Source organism: Cimex lectularius, unplaced genomic scaffold (genome assembly GCF_000648675.2).
Source record: "Cimex lectularius strain Harlan isolate CLEC.00 unplaced genomic scaffold, Clec_2.1 scaffold151, whole genome shotgun sequence".
Lineage (NCBI taxonomy): Eukaryota > Metazoa > Arthropoda > Insecta > Hemiptera > Cimicidae > Cimex > Cimex lectularius.
Window position 1 is genome coordinate 218,282 of NW_019392786.1, and position 14,823 is coordinate 233,104.

Genomic DNA, 14,823 nt, shown 5'->3' on the forward strand with positions numbered 1-14,823 from the left:
AAACCACGCTTTTAAGAAAAAAAAAGAATTAATTTTTACTCAAATTTATTGTTTCAGCAATAAAACAATCATTACTTTTGCTAGAGGTGAAGGATGAATTTGTACAGATTTTCTTTATTTTTATTGTAAAAAAAGGAAAGATTAGTAATTATGAGTACAATGATTAATAACCCTCTATAAAGGTAAAAAATAAGTTATTAATGTCGTGTTTGCGTTTTAAGTCATTTATATTTATTTTTATTTAGTTATTATGTAATAATGTAATAAACAAATAAAGGGACCGGTTTTTTTGTCTTTGAGTATATTAATGTTCAAGTCAAGATTAAAATATTTAATTTTGAATCTATATTTGAATAAGTTTTTAAAATGCAAAACAGTACTGGCAAGAAAAATAACAAAATAAAAATTACAATCAAAATAGCACGTTTTTTTTCTGAGACAGGGTAAAATGAATTTTTTTGTCTAAATCTGTTAATTTTCAGTACCAGGTTTTTTAGTAAGAACAAAGCCAAACAAGATGTGCTTAATCCAGACAACGTTTTATCTTCTTGTGAATCTTATTTTGCGCCAGCCGGATCAGAATGAAGAAATGTATCATACTTTTCGGAGAGGAGCAATTCATTTTTACACCAAAGACAGTTGATAATTACGTTTTGCCGGTTTTATAGAAAAAATTTGTTCCCCCGGGATTGTTATTGGACAATTAATGTGGTCTGCTGTTGCCAATGTTGGGCTTTGATAAAATGTATTGTATGAAATTTTTACAGAGTGTTCTTCCTCTTATTACTCATTTTTACACCCATAACCCATTATTCTTTGCTTTTTTTTAATAATAAATTTGATTCGCACTACAAGAAATAAATATGAACATCTGACGTATTGATCTAATTTGGCAACTCCCATTGTATATTACTTAAAATTTTATAAATTTGCAGTTTTATTAGTACAAAAAATGGTAGTATAGTTTAAATTATACGGTTGAATATTTGTTCAATTATGCAATCAACGTGTTAATTATGGATGGGAAAAAATTTATTGACCAAACTCTGGGTTTTTTGTTGTACATTTGCAATTCCCTCAGGAGACATTACAGGCAACCGGCTTTACAAAAATACGTCCTGAAAAGAGATTTATCTTGAGCTTTTATTTACATTAATCGTTCTTTTTTGCTTTGAATTTTTACTTTGACCGGAGATAAATAAGCCTTTAGTTTATTAAAGGAAATTGGAGCTATTTCGTTCTACGTTTTCGCGTCTTGTGGACTTTTTCGACCGAAATAAAATTCGGTCAAATATTTTCAAATGTGTTCATTTATAAAATGTGGATTGTAAGATAAAATGTTGAAACTAAGTTGAATTACGTACAAAAATTAGGTACGGTCCACGTACGGGATACATTTGCAATTTTAATTCCCTTTAAGTGATTTTTACTTAACTAATCCGATCTTGCGAGTTACTATAGTAAAAATTATTAGTTGAAGTTGAAATATTCTATTTGAAAATTATTGCAACGACTCTGCGTTTTAAATGAAACTGGGTTTTGTTTACAATGAACCATCAATTCACCCACATAGCAGTGGTATCATTGTCATCATCCCAGCTCATAAAGTGTCCGCAACTTCTCCTGGTACCACCAGACTTGTACGAGAATCGTTTCAAAAGTCTCTTTTTTTCTCAGTTAAATTAAACTAAGTCGTTTCATATATTTCATACTGGATAACAATTCACTTGTTCATTTATTTAAAGTTAATTGTTACTGGTATATTGGCATATGTTTTCTTTTTCAAGTTTTCTTTATCATCTTAATGTCGATTTATCATTATTTAGGTTTATTTTTATTTACACTACTAATTTATCTGAGTTTTAAAGTTCTGGCATTGCACAAGATTCTTTTCTATTATCCTCCCACCAATAAACATACGCAATGTTTTTCCTTGTCGCCCTGCATTAGTCCATTATCAACATTATTTAAAAAATTCACTGGTTTCGTGGTCCGCTTGACTAATTCATATCTTTCAATTAATTAAGGTTTTTAGTTGAGATAAAAAAGTTAGTGTCACGACCGGGATTCGAACCCACGATGTTCGGTTTGACACGCCGCTGCTCTACCACTTGAACTATCGTGACCTTGATCCACTCGGACACTAACTTCCCATCTCAACCCCACCTTTTAAAAAATGGCAAAAAGGAGGGAAAATTTAAATGGGGTTGAGATGGGAAGTTAGTGTCCGAGAGGATCGAAGTAGCCGAACTAGCCGAACACCGTGGGTTCGAATCCCGCTCGTGACACTGACTTTTTTATCTCAACTAAAAACCTTAATTAATTAAAAGATTATTGTAAAAAGCTAAACTAATTTCTGTCATACTGGAGGGCTTAATGTCCAAATACCCACCGTGGGGGGGGGGGGTCGCAGTCGAGGAGTTAAACCAGTTTACAACATATGTTGGGCAATTCAGCGACCTCTGCCGTTTGTGGGAAGCAATATTTATCTCAAATGTGTGACCAGATCTATTTTACGACACTTCGCCACTCAAATCACTCACGTAATTGGATCTAGACTTTCTGTATATATTAAAATAATCCTAAAATAACGTCAATAGCGAAAAACTTCCAAAATAAATTATTATCTCATATAAATAAAAAGTGTGTTATAAAAAAGAATGATAAGTTTCGGCAAAAGTAAACAGAGTTAGTTTCTTATTTTAGTAGTACAACCAATAAATAAAATTATAGTATTAGTTCAAATTAAAAAATTAAGGAAACAATGAAAGAGCTCTTCAACGAATTAAGAAAACAAAGAAAAACTAAGATTGGAGGTACAAAGAATATATTTAAATTAAACTAAAAGTTCACTTGTGAGTACTATTGATGTATAGATGCGATGTAGTGTTGCGGTAGGGCAGGAAAGACTGATGATGGGTCCATTTATGCTCCAGTGCGGGAAGATGTCAAGCGTGCGGTCGCTGTGTACCCAGACGTCGAACACAACTGATTATAGTGTGGCGGACGAATAATAGTAATAACGTAATAATAGCGTTGAACTAATATTGTGAAACTATCGGATTCACAGTACAAAACAACTTAAACAAAAGATTACTTCCTGGAACATCTAACTTAAGAAAAAACATACAATTTAAATTCAGGCGTTAACAACACATTTGTACAAATACCACAGTTTACTGTACTACATTTACTTTCGTATATGGAATTCGTATTGATGATGAGATATAAATATAATGAGATAAACTTCGAAATGTCCCATAAATAAATAAATTTTAACTGACATGGTGATGGTGGTTTTCTATAAAATCAATCCACCCCACAAAATACGGATTCTTTCGGGTTTAAGTATTTTGTTTCGTTTTCTACAAACCATTTTAATCTTGTGTCCTAAAAAGACAATAACCAATAAGGAAATAGGTTGATATAGTCTGCCACAATAATTATTGTCATTTATGGCTATTTAGCTTTATATATCTTTAGGCGTTGCAATCAAATACATAATTTGGGCTATTGAATGCTTCGTTGATCATTTGTATTTGATTTGAAATTTGAAAGACGCGGGAAACTTGTATCATACCGGGATCCGGCTGAACAGCTGACAACTGTGAAAATGGACGCCGCAAATTCCTGCAATATCTTTTTTTCATAAATCCTGACTCTCATTATTTATATGCCCATTTTATATCTTCTAAACCCGCCGGTAATACCAACAAAATTAATCGAAATCAGTTCCGTCGTTGTCGTTTTTATCATTAACTCCATTAAGTATTTTCAGAGGATCTTCGGAAGAGGTCAAAACAGAGAAAACTTCCTTACGGTTTTCGCCGAGCTTTCGACAGTTTTATATTGTCATCTTCAGGGCTTTAAAACCTTAAGTGTTCTCTGTTTTGACCTCTTCCGAAGATCCTCTGAAAAGACTTCTTGTATCCAGCAGGTCGATAATCTAGTTCATCGTTACATTAACTCCATTATTTCGTGGTTCGATTGACCAAATAACTTGGTTCAACTAATTTTTATGTAAGGTATTGGTTGTAATGAAAAAGTTAGTGTCTCAAGCGGGATTCGAACCCATGACCTTCGGCTAAATTCGCCGATACTCTACCACTTGAGCTATCGTGACTTCGATCCACTCGGACGGTTCATTATTAACATTCATACGAGCATTCACTTTTATGTATATAAATATGGCACAATTTGCGAAAAGTCAAATTAGTAATATTCATGCAATTCTTACACGAGTCGAAGTTACAATGTGACTAAGAGAAAATTTGCAACATTTGTGGTTCAAGATTTTTATAACTGGGTCTCAAGGTCTTTCATAAAACGGATTCAGTAAGCGTAAAATAATAAAATAATAAACAGTTATCTTTACATACTGTATAATATATTGGAGTAAATATTTTAATTTTTTGAGAAAGATTAGATAACATCACCACCCGTTGAGCAGCGGTGAAGGGTTTGAAAGGTTCGCGTGAGCTATGCAAAGGGCCTCTCATAATTTGAAAATAGGAAGCAAAAGAGCATTTTTTGAAATAATCAACCGACAATCCGAGTTACGAAAGGTGCAAGTAGTAATTTTTTTTGGTTAGTAAACGTCATCATTTCAACTCAAAATATGTAAACACACACACAAATCCTTGAACATTTTTGTAATGTATTCATTAATATTTACAAACAGTTCACTAGAGTAGGGGAATAATTGGTATCTCTCTATTAAAATACAGCAAAAAATTATTACTTGCTTTCTATGTAGAGCCAAGGCGACCTTACACGACACACCAGGAGAATTTTATTTCCTGAACACGTAGGCGAATTTGCCCTAAAAAGAGCTCTTCTTTTTTCAACAGAGTATGACCAATTCGAAGTCGATTAAGAACGATCCTATGGCTCCACAAAAAAATCTACCTTCGTTTTTTTTGGCGTTCTCAGGAGCCAACGATTTTTTTTATCATGTTTTTTTGCACCGTAAGCTAGGGAATAATATTATTTAAACTTTTATTTGAAATATTTTTACATGCATCGACGCACCTTGTAGCTAAAAATGTTTTACAAAACTTTTAAAAAATTTGCAGTTCTAAAGCGCGCTAAGTTCGAAACATAATAAGTTCCGACGCAAATTTTGCATTTTTACTCCATTTTTGGCTTTTCCTGAGAACGGATATTTAGGAAAGTTTTACTAGTGTACATTTATGTTGCTCTAGAAGATGCAAAGAAAGATAAATCAAAATAAAAAAAAAAGACTTGTCAGAAAGACTTGTTGAAATTAAATATCTATTTTAAAGTAACAAAAGTATATATGTGACTTGGAATGTTGATATGTAAGATATTTAAAAAAAAGTCTCTGTGTTTTAAATTTTTTATCTTTGTGTTAATAGAATTTAAACATTAAAAACGCTTGATTCGGTTTCGTGGTCCGATTGACCAAATAAATTCTTTTCAATTGATTAATCTTTAAGTAAGATATTGGTTGAGATAAAAATGTCAGTGCCACGAGCGGGATTCGAACCACGACCTTCGGCTAAATTCGCCGCTGCTCCACCACTTGAGCTAACGTGACTTCGATCAACACGGACACCAAGTTTCCATCACAACCCCACCTTTTGAATTTTCCCACCTTTTTGCCATTTTTCAAATGTCAACCTTACTTAAAGATTAATTAATTAAAATTAAAAACCTTCTTTAAATTAAATTCAAGCTTGGCCGATTGAAATGGCTAAACTTTTCAGTGATTTGAGTTATGGTAACATATACAATGACAGTTAAATTTTTTTTAGATTATCTTGGTAGCCTTGGAGTCTGACTCACTTACACTTACAGAAAAACGCACAAAAGAACAAATAAAGTCATTTGGGGTCTTCGTTGTGGCCGAGATAAGCGCAAATTCCAATTGTCCCGTGTACAAATCGTCCATACCTGTTGAACGTCGTTAGTTCTACTTTTGCTTCTAAAAGAGGGATACCTTTTCCCCCAAGTCCGATTCTTTACAATTCAAAGGTGGCTAAAGAACAAGAATAGACTCTTTGAATCTGGGTTGTAAACTGAGATTTATTTTCGGCCTAGAAACCATTATTCTCAGGCTTATTACTCATTGTAGGAGTATTTCCGTTGTTCAAAAGGCCCGATGCTGCCAGAGTGGTGAACATGTGCGATCAATCAACTGCAAACGCCCCACCCTGTCGGCAGAGTATGTTCAAATCATATCTCATCTTATGGTAAACACACTAACACTTCAATCAGAGCTTTGCTCAACGATTAACCACACAATGCGATGCTGGTTTTTAATGCAAAGAACCTTTTTAGTTTGATTGAGAACCAGCTTTTGTGGTTTATGTTTAAAAACAAATATTAATTGTCTTGTATAAAAAATATAAAAATAATACAAAAGAGAGAGATAACCACGATAGATATAAATGTTATATTCTCTAGTCTAGTATTCTCTAGTCATACGTCATGAGAGTACAGTTGCATTCTCAGTTGGATATATTGAACATTTGATGAATTTTCTATGATTCATAACATCTTTGATCGCCGAGTTTGTGTCGAGCTCCCAGGAAATGCTTAAGGAATAAAAAAAGTGAAAAAAAAGTTGGTGTAGTTTGTCAACTTCTCATTACACGAATAAATAAGTTTCTAAATTCTATTTTACACTTATCAATATATTGTATATTTATTGATATTTCTATCTGTAAAAACCTTCAGGGTGAATACTGTGACTAATTAAAAAAAGGGTTTTGTCAGCTTAAATTATATTCACTAGTAATTATGATATTTTGAAAATAACTCTCCTTTTAATGATAACATCTTATGAAATACACTACGGTCTTTGTCTAATCAACTTGATGAGATCGAGCTTATGTTGTAGAAATATAGGTCGCGCAGATTTAGCAGAATAAAGGAGTAGGCTACTAGGAGATTGAACAGAGATAGACTTTGTACAACATAGTTCTATTCTCTTCTCTCTCCCTAAACTTTAGGAACATAGGAACTTTAGGAAAATTGTAAAAAGAAAAATATAAATGCCGCTTGTTTGATTTGTTGACGTCTTGATCTACAACATTGTTTATATTAACACTGGAAATGTCAGTATGGCTGATAGGTTTTGAAGTTGTTGATCAATAACATTACAACACGGAAATGTCCGATTCGTCGGTAGAACATTTTTAGATATAACCCCTATTTACGCTTTAATTTGTTGACAATGTCGATTTTCAATCTGCGTGATGCAAAAGTACATAATTACATGGCCAAACATAACAACACGAAATAATCGCGATCTTTTGTAAATATTTTTATGTGTTACTATTTCAAGGTTTACGTTCTTAAATTTTTAATTTACTTAAAAGTACAAGTATATCATTCTTACACCTAGGAATCCGTGTGAAATCGCTGTTTATATTTACTAAAAACTGCATTTTAACTACTAAATGAAAGTTGTTCAAAGCTCTTTTTTAATTTTTCCTCACTTCGGTATTCTTAGAAGGAATTTATGAAATTTATTTATGTATTATTTATGTATATAATTATGAAATTTATGAGGAATTTATGAAAACGTGTTCTTTTTATGTTATTTAGAACATAATCGTACATACGTACGAGTTGAATTTCAGATCCCTTATTTTTTATTGGGACTCTTTTGAGAAATCTCAATGCAAAAAGTGAAAAACTATGTTTGGAAATAATGTTTTATTAATAACTTAAAACCGCTTACTCTAAATTAAAAACCGTTTGCAACGTTGAATTTAGGTCGCAAACATTTTTAAATAATCATTTATTATTTTGCCATTTAAAATAGTTAACTCTGTTGTTACTATTCTCGATCGTTAGAATTAAGTTTGAAATCACGAGAAGCTACAAAAAAACTTTACGTTTTGAGTTTTTTTTAAAACCTTATTAAAAATTATTAGGAGGGTAGCTCACCTTACATAATTCTTTAATGTATCTACACTGTGTGAATTTGTACGAAAGGCATAGCATTTTGTTTTTACACTACTTATTTTATTCTAAACTAAGCATGGGTTCAAAGGTAATTTTTTACATTCACTAATTTTGTGGTCCGCTTGACCAATTAATATATTACAATTAATCAAGGTTTTTAGTTGAGATAACAAAAAAGGGAAGTTGACGTCCGGAGTGGATCGAGGTCACGATAGCTCAAGTGGTAGAGCAGCGGCGTATCAAGCTGAAGATCGTGGGTTCGAATCCCGCTCGTGCCATTGACTTTTTTATCTTAACTAAAAACCTTGATTAATTGTAATTTTTTACGTAGAATCTGCTGTTGTTATTAGAACCTGATAGTCAACGTTTTTTCTTAAATGTAATTCTCTATTTTTCACACATTTTGGAAGACTTTTCCATTTTTAAAAATCATGCTAGAAGCTCAAAAATTCATCGATTTTGTGTGAGACATTTAAGTTATTATGTTTTTCTTCAGAACTTTTTAATTCCCATTTATAGTAATCTGTTGCTTCTTTTTTAAAAAAGATAGTTCCTACTTACAGTAAATTGTTTTCCAACCATCCGGATTTCGTGCCCCTTAGCTCATCATCAGGTTGAAGGATTTCTACAAGCTGATGAGCTAAGGGGCTCGAAATCCGGATCGTTGGAAACGACTTACTGTGAATATGAACTATCTTTTTTTTTAAAAATGATTGAACACCGCACTCACTCCATCATTCACCATTTCTATTAATCTGTTGCTGTTCATAAAATTAGTTAAAAATTGTAACATATTGAATTTAGTTATTATTTTTTTAACCCCCCCACTAAAAAAGTTGATAACAGTAGCATAAAATGTTTTAGAATACCGGACCATGTTCCGGTATGAACCGCTGACTTAGCGACGGCAACCTTCTTCCCTAGTCAGGAGTTAAAAGATAACTGTGGCATGAAAAAGAGCAATATAGAATAAAAAATAAACAGTTATTTATTCAGAAATCGTGAAATGCGGTCTGGTTTGATGTAGGTTTCAGAAAAATATTTTCTCTATCGTGCCAACGTTTCGGTCTTTATTGAGATCATCTTCAGATTCTGGGATTTACAAACATTGTTTATATTTAACAAATACATGTAGGACGTGGAAAAAAATGAATTTATACAATGCAAAATATATTTTTACATCACACCAGACCGCATCTCACGATTTCTGAATAAATATCGATTAACGGTCTCTAATCACCACACATAAACAATTATCGATAAATTTCATTATGTATTGTTGATTTAAAAATATATGTTATAAAATGAAAGTAATATTTAAAAAATAATACTTTAACTTTCAGGCATACTTGAAATAATGTAAAGATTTTGTATGGTGAAAAGGAAGCAGGGTTGCTTTCAAATGTATAGATCTTATAAAAAAAAGACAAACGGTTGAAACTGTTCTTAAAAACAAAAATTAACCTAATACATTGTGATTGTCTTATAATTCAATTTTTTATGTCAATATTGTCAGGTACAATTTACTTAGTTGTCATTTTTACAATAGATCATTAATAGGATGCATAATGAGAGATAGCCGTTCCATAAATTCAAATGTAGACAAGAGTGGATTCGGAAAACTATTTTAATCCGATAGTTTTCGAGTTAGGAAATTCACCGTCGATTTTGTTACAATATTGATCTCACCGACCCCATGATGTCACATTTGGTTGGCTTCATTGTTGGAACTTTTGATATAACTAGTACAAACTAATTCAGTTTCGAAAAATAAGTTATCAGTCATTTTCTGAAAAACAAAACAAAAAACAACGTGTTTTTCCAATTTTACAAACAAACTTTTGACAGTGTCAAGGTCAATATCGATGTTTCTTTATCAATCGAAGTTGAAAGTCAAAGCCGGGTGTTAAATGGTGATTGGGGAGAATATTGCTTTTAAGCACGGCACACTTCTACGGATTGTTTGATAAAGACAAACACTGGCAGAATCATCAATTATTCGCCTTCTTTTTTATATGTTTACAATTCTTTTTAAACAAATATATTTTTCATGTTGTCCTCGTTCCATTACATTTAATACGTGTTAAATTTTATATTACGAATAGTTTGAAACAACTTGCGACATACTTAATTTAAATTATTCTACCTGGTTTTATTCATTAGGATTTAAATTGTTTAACAACTATCAGGATATTCAAGTTTTCACGTTCACTTGTCTACAGTGAGGAACTGTTTTTAAGTTCATTGTCATCAGTTCCTAACGAAGAAGTAACTTAAGCTTAAGAGACAGTAAAATATGCACCCATTTGCAGTTCAACTCGTAAAAATAAAAAAATGTGAAATCAGCCAAAGTTTAACACTACTTAAAACCTGAGATCGGCATATTAACTTATTTTGCCACTGAAAGTCCATTTGGATTAATTTAAAGTTATATAATTAATAATTGCATTTGAAAATAATATACAATTAAATTCACTAGTTTTCGTGGTCCGCTTGACCAATTAACATATTTCAATTAATTAAGGTTTTTAGTTGAGATAAAAAAGTCGAGTGGTCGAACAGCGGCGTATTTAGCCAAAGATCGTGGGTTCGAATCTCGCTCGTGCCCCTGTCTTTTTATCTCAACTAAAAACCTTAATTAATTGAAATAATATCCAATATTTAAATCGAAAATCTGAAGTTTGTTAGGCTCTGATGAAGGATGAAGAAAAAATTTAACATTTAAAATTAAAAGTAAAACTGAGTGGTTGATCGGCATCATAAATCGGTATAATAAATGATTATATATTGATTAATAATATAATATTGTAAGGGGCGTCGGTGCCCGCAACGGTTTAGGCGTTGACACGGCGCTCATCATTGTAAGGTGAAGGTCCCGGGTTCGAATCCAGCGGCCCTTCATTCGAACCCGATATACTTACAAAGGGGCTTCTTTTCAAAATCACCGGCAACCCTCGTAAAAAAAATGGTATAGTGTATATATGTATTAAGGATAGATAGTAAATAAAAAATAAACCTCTTAATATATTTATATTATGTGTAAATGTTTTATGAATGCATTAAATAGTAAAAGGAGTTTAAAAAAATATTATGTTACACATTTATGAAACATACATATGTTATAACTTTATCTAATAACGGAGTTGGAAAAGCATGCTTTATACACATTTATCCTTTAATCGATAATACATCCTTCTACTAATTCCAGTTAAATTTAATTGTTTCGAAAAAAGTTTTTTGTCATGTAAATAATTATTTTCAATTTGGTCGATAATAAAACTGAAATCGTGAATATTATTCTACTGTAGTGCCTTTTCGACGGGTTCAATATACATAAACTCTATAGGTAAAATTTCAGTTTCCTTGGTAAAGAACATGAATATTAAATTTAATAAATACAAAATAAATAAAAAATAAAACAATAAATATACCTTCAATTCTTGCAGGAAAGAAGAAGGCTAAACTTATAATCGGTTATTATAGGAGACAATCTTCCCAATGCTTTTCTCGGAGGAAAATGTTTTCTCCTGACAATAAAACATCTTATTGCTTGAGTCTTTGTGAAAAGTTTCTTCTTCCTGATGACTTTGGGGCGCAATAACGGCCAAATGTTTGTGTGGATAGTATATGATATCCTTACGATTTTGAACCAAGTCGATGAGCAACAAGTAAAGTTTCCTCTTTATCTAATACTTTGAATTTCTTATCTTAATATATGTGGGAGTTTTGTAAATGAAAATCCATAATTAACATAATTAAAAGTTTTCTTTTAAATTTTTGTTTTTTTACAAGAAAATTTTTTAGCGTAGTTTTCTTCGTTTTGCATTCTGTTAGTTTCACCGACCGTTTACTCACAGCTTAGTGTGTATGCTTTTTCTTCCTCCTTTACTGGCACCTTTATTCTTACACTTGGCCATCCGTCCCTGAGAGATGCTGTACTTGGAGATCATTCTTCGTCCTCGTCAAAATGCATTCTCTTCTCGTCTTCGTTTTTTAACGATGTTCGCCACGATGTGATCATACCGGTGAAAGTAGACGTTTTTTCGTTCCTTCCGTATCGCCAATTTTTGATACGTTGTCCTCCCCATTACCTTGTACAGTCCGAGAAAATTGCACTTAACTTTTCCTGCGGAAGGAAACTGACCGTTATATAGCCACTAAGTCATTGATGTTAAATGAGGCGTTCTTAGTTTATCGATTTTTTCTTTCCTTTACCTGTGCTTCTTGTATTTACTTTCCTTGTTTATTCAACCAGTTTGTCGTTATGATTTGATCGTTTCGAGATCATCGCTGTTGTTCAAATACCGGATTGTCAGGTAAATTAATTTTCATTTCGCCCTATTCTTTTTCTTCGCCGGTTCTCTAGATTAAATCTTTGCACTGTTACATATTGGTAATTATATGTATACGGTAATTGGTAATTATCATCATTGATAGTAAACATATTTCATTGACACAATAATTTTTTCTTTTACAGGTAATCTATGTTAAAATTTTCAATAATTCAAGAATATTCATATAATCGTAATGGGATTCTGATTTTGTACAGTAAACTTTCTAAATCTATGGGACTAATTTTTTTTCATGCTTATCTTATCTTAGCAGCTTGTTTTGTAGGGACATTTATTCAACAGTAACTTTCTTATCCTTCGTTTGGACAGCAGATAGATGGGATATATTTATGTTTCGTTAGTGCCAATCACGTAAACATAAATCTATCGAAAAAAAAAATTTTGAAGATAAAGCAATAGTGCAAGTATTAAAAAAATTAGTTGCTAACTTTTATCCTGAAATATCTGTCTCATTATTTGTTTATAGTATAGTAGATTCAGTATAGATTTTGGAGGTAAAATAATAGGTATCATACTTAGGGTAAAACTTGGACGAATAAATCAGTACTTCGTAGTAGCGATAATGACGAACTGGGTGTTGGCACCTACGATCCAACGGTTACATTAAAAAGATAAGCAGTGATAGTGCTGTTTTCAATCGGGGCGATCTGCTCGTTTTGCAATGTCAGGCAAAGTTGAATAGGTTATACTTTAGGTGAGGGATGGCTGATAACGGCTGAAATATTGTGTGTTGAACATTGCCGTTAAAAAGTTCCACGGTCTTATTGAATGTCTTTTTTGATAAAGAATCTTCTCTTGTGATAAAAAACACGAAAAGTTAAGGCTAAAATAAATAGAGGTAATACAGTCAGGTCAATAATAATCTTGTCAGTAGTAAATTGACCACATAGAAATGTATGTTCATAAAAGTAAGAATAAATTATCTTGCAATTATGAAGCACGCTTCGAAGTTGGAAATACAACCGTTCCGTTGACTAATTAATTTACAATTTCATCGTTGCATCAAACCACAGTCGTGCTAATTAAACGGCGATTAGGATATACAGTTCGTGATGGGCTGGGGGCGTTGCATGCTAGGTATACCCACAGCGCCGTGAAAACATTTAGTGCGAGGTTGAAATTTGACTATGTTTTGTTGTGTTTAATGTGAACTTTGTCTAGTTTGATATTGTTGTTTGTTTGGCAAACAATTTGGTCAACTGTAGCTCTCCTTTACAAATTTCTAAATCCTCAGATACTTTTTCTTAGATTTTTGTTTATTTACTGACTTTTTAGTCGATCACTTTTTTGCTCGTATTTCTCTTTTTATGTTGCTTTGTAGCTGTTGAGCGCGTGTATATGACAAATGAAATAAAAACCTAGTCGCACACACACACACACACACACACACACAAAATCTATCGAACGATCTCTTTCCATAACTCCACAACAATACACAGTGTTTTCCTACCAAAATTTCCTTTCAGTAAAAGTAGCACTAAATAAGCTCTCGAATCGAATTGTACAATAAAAATACGTGATTCTCATTAAAAAAAAAAAGTTAGTGTCATTTCCTAACTAGATGAGAAAGTTAAATTTGTTACCACCAGGGGATTCTTAGTTAAAAATAGCTTGGAGAATGTATAAGTCCATTTTTTGCTAAAGTTAACAGTTTTTAAATAAACGGGGTAGGCCATCTTGTTTTCACAAAAAGCTCTTCACGAGTTTTCCGTCGCTCTTAACTCAGAAATGGTCGATTCTATCAAAGTTATCCTTTCAGAAAAAGTGGTATGAAATAATCTCAACAATTGTACAATAGAAAGCTAGTATTTCCATTTAAAATAGCGAAATTTTTACAGGTAGAGGAGGAAGTTAAGATAATACACTCTTTATATATATAAATTTTTGTTGTTGCATCTTTAGATGCTGGTTCAAATTTCGCACAAAAACAGTTATGCAAAGGATTCACTTTTCTTAGATTGCATTTGGTGAAAATGTAATAGTTCGGCCGATCTGCATTCTAGGCTACGAGCCTTTCACGGAATTAAAATGAATAAAAAATATTCTATTTCCTTTTGGACCCGACCGGGCAAAATAGAACCTGGTACCACCGGAATAAAAATTATATTAAGTTTATTAAAGAGGTTTCCATGGTAGCGAATCTTAGCGTTTGGAAAAGTATGGAGAAAATCAATGTCAGAGCGAGCCGCTAGGACAGCAAAGGGACAATTGCACTGTTATATTCATTGTCGCTTTACCACACTTTCCAACTTTTACCTGAAATGTTCTGTTTTTACCAGAGAGCTTTTCATTCACGGGGAGAAATAAACAAAATAAAATTCCACAATACGAAATGTAAATGCATTTTTCTTTTTAAATTAAAGATGTTATTTCTTTTAACCTTTGATATCATTATTTTCAGCCTTTGATATCATAATTTTATGTAAACAATTTATTTTCGTATATATCGTAAAACTATTTTTTCCTTAACACAGGAATTTCATTAACTTTTTAACTTTTCATTAACTTAACTTTTATTGAAGATACATTTAGG

General features: G+C 32.1%; 1 protein-coding gene across 1 annotated transcript in view; it reads left to right on the forward strand.

Annotated features, from left to right (window-relative positions):
- LOC106662604 (dopamine receptor 1-like) overlaps nt 1–14,823 on the forward strand; it is a 408,947-nt gene that overhangs the window by 13,730 nt on the left and 380,394 nt on the right. The window lies entirely within an intron of this gene.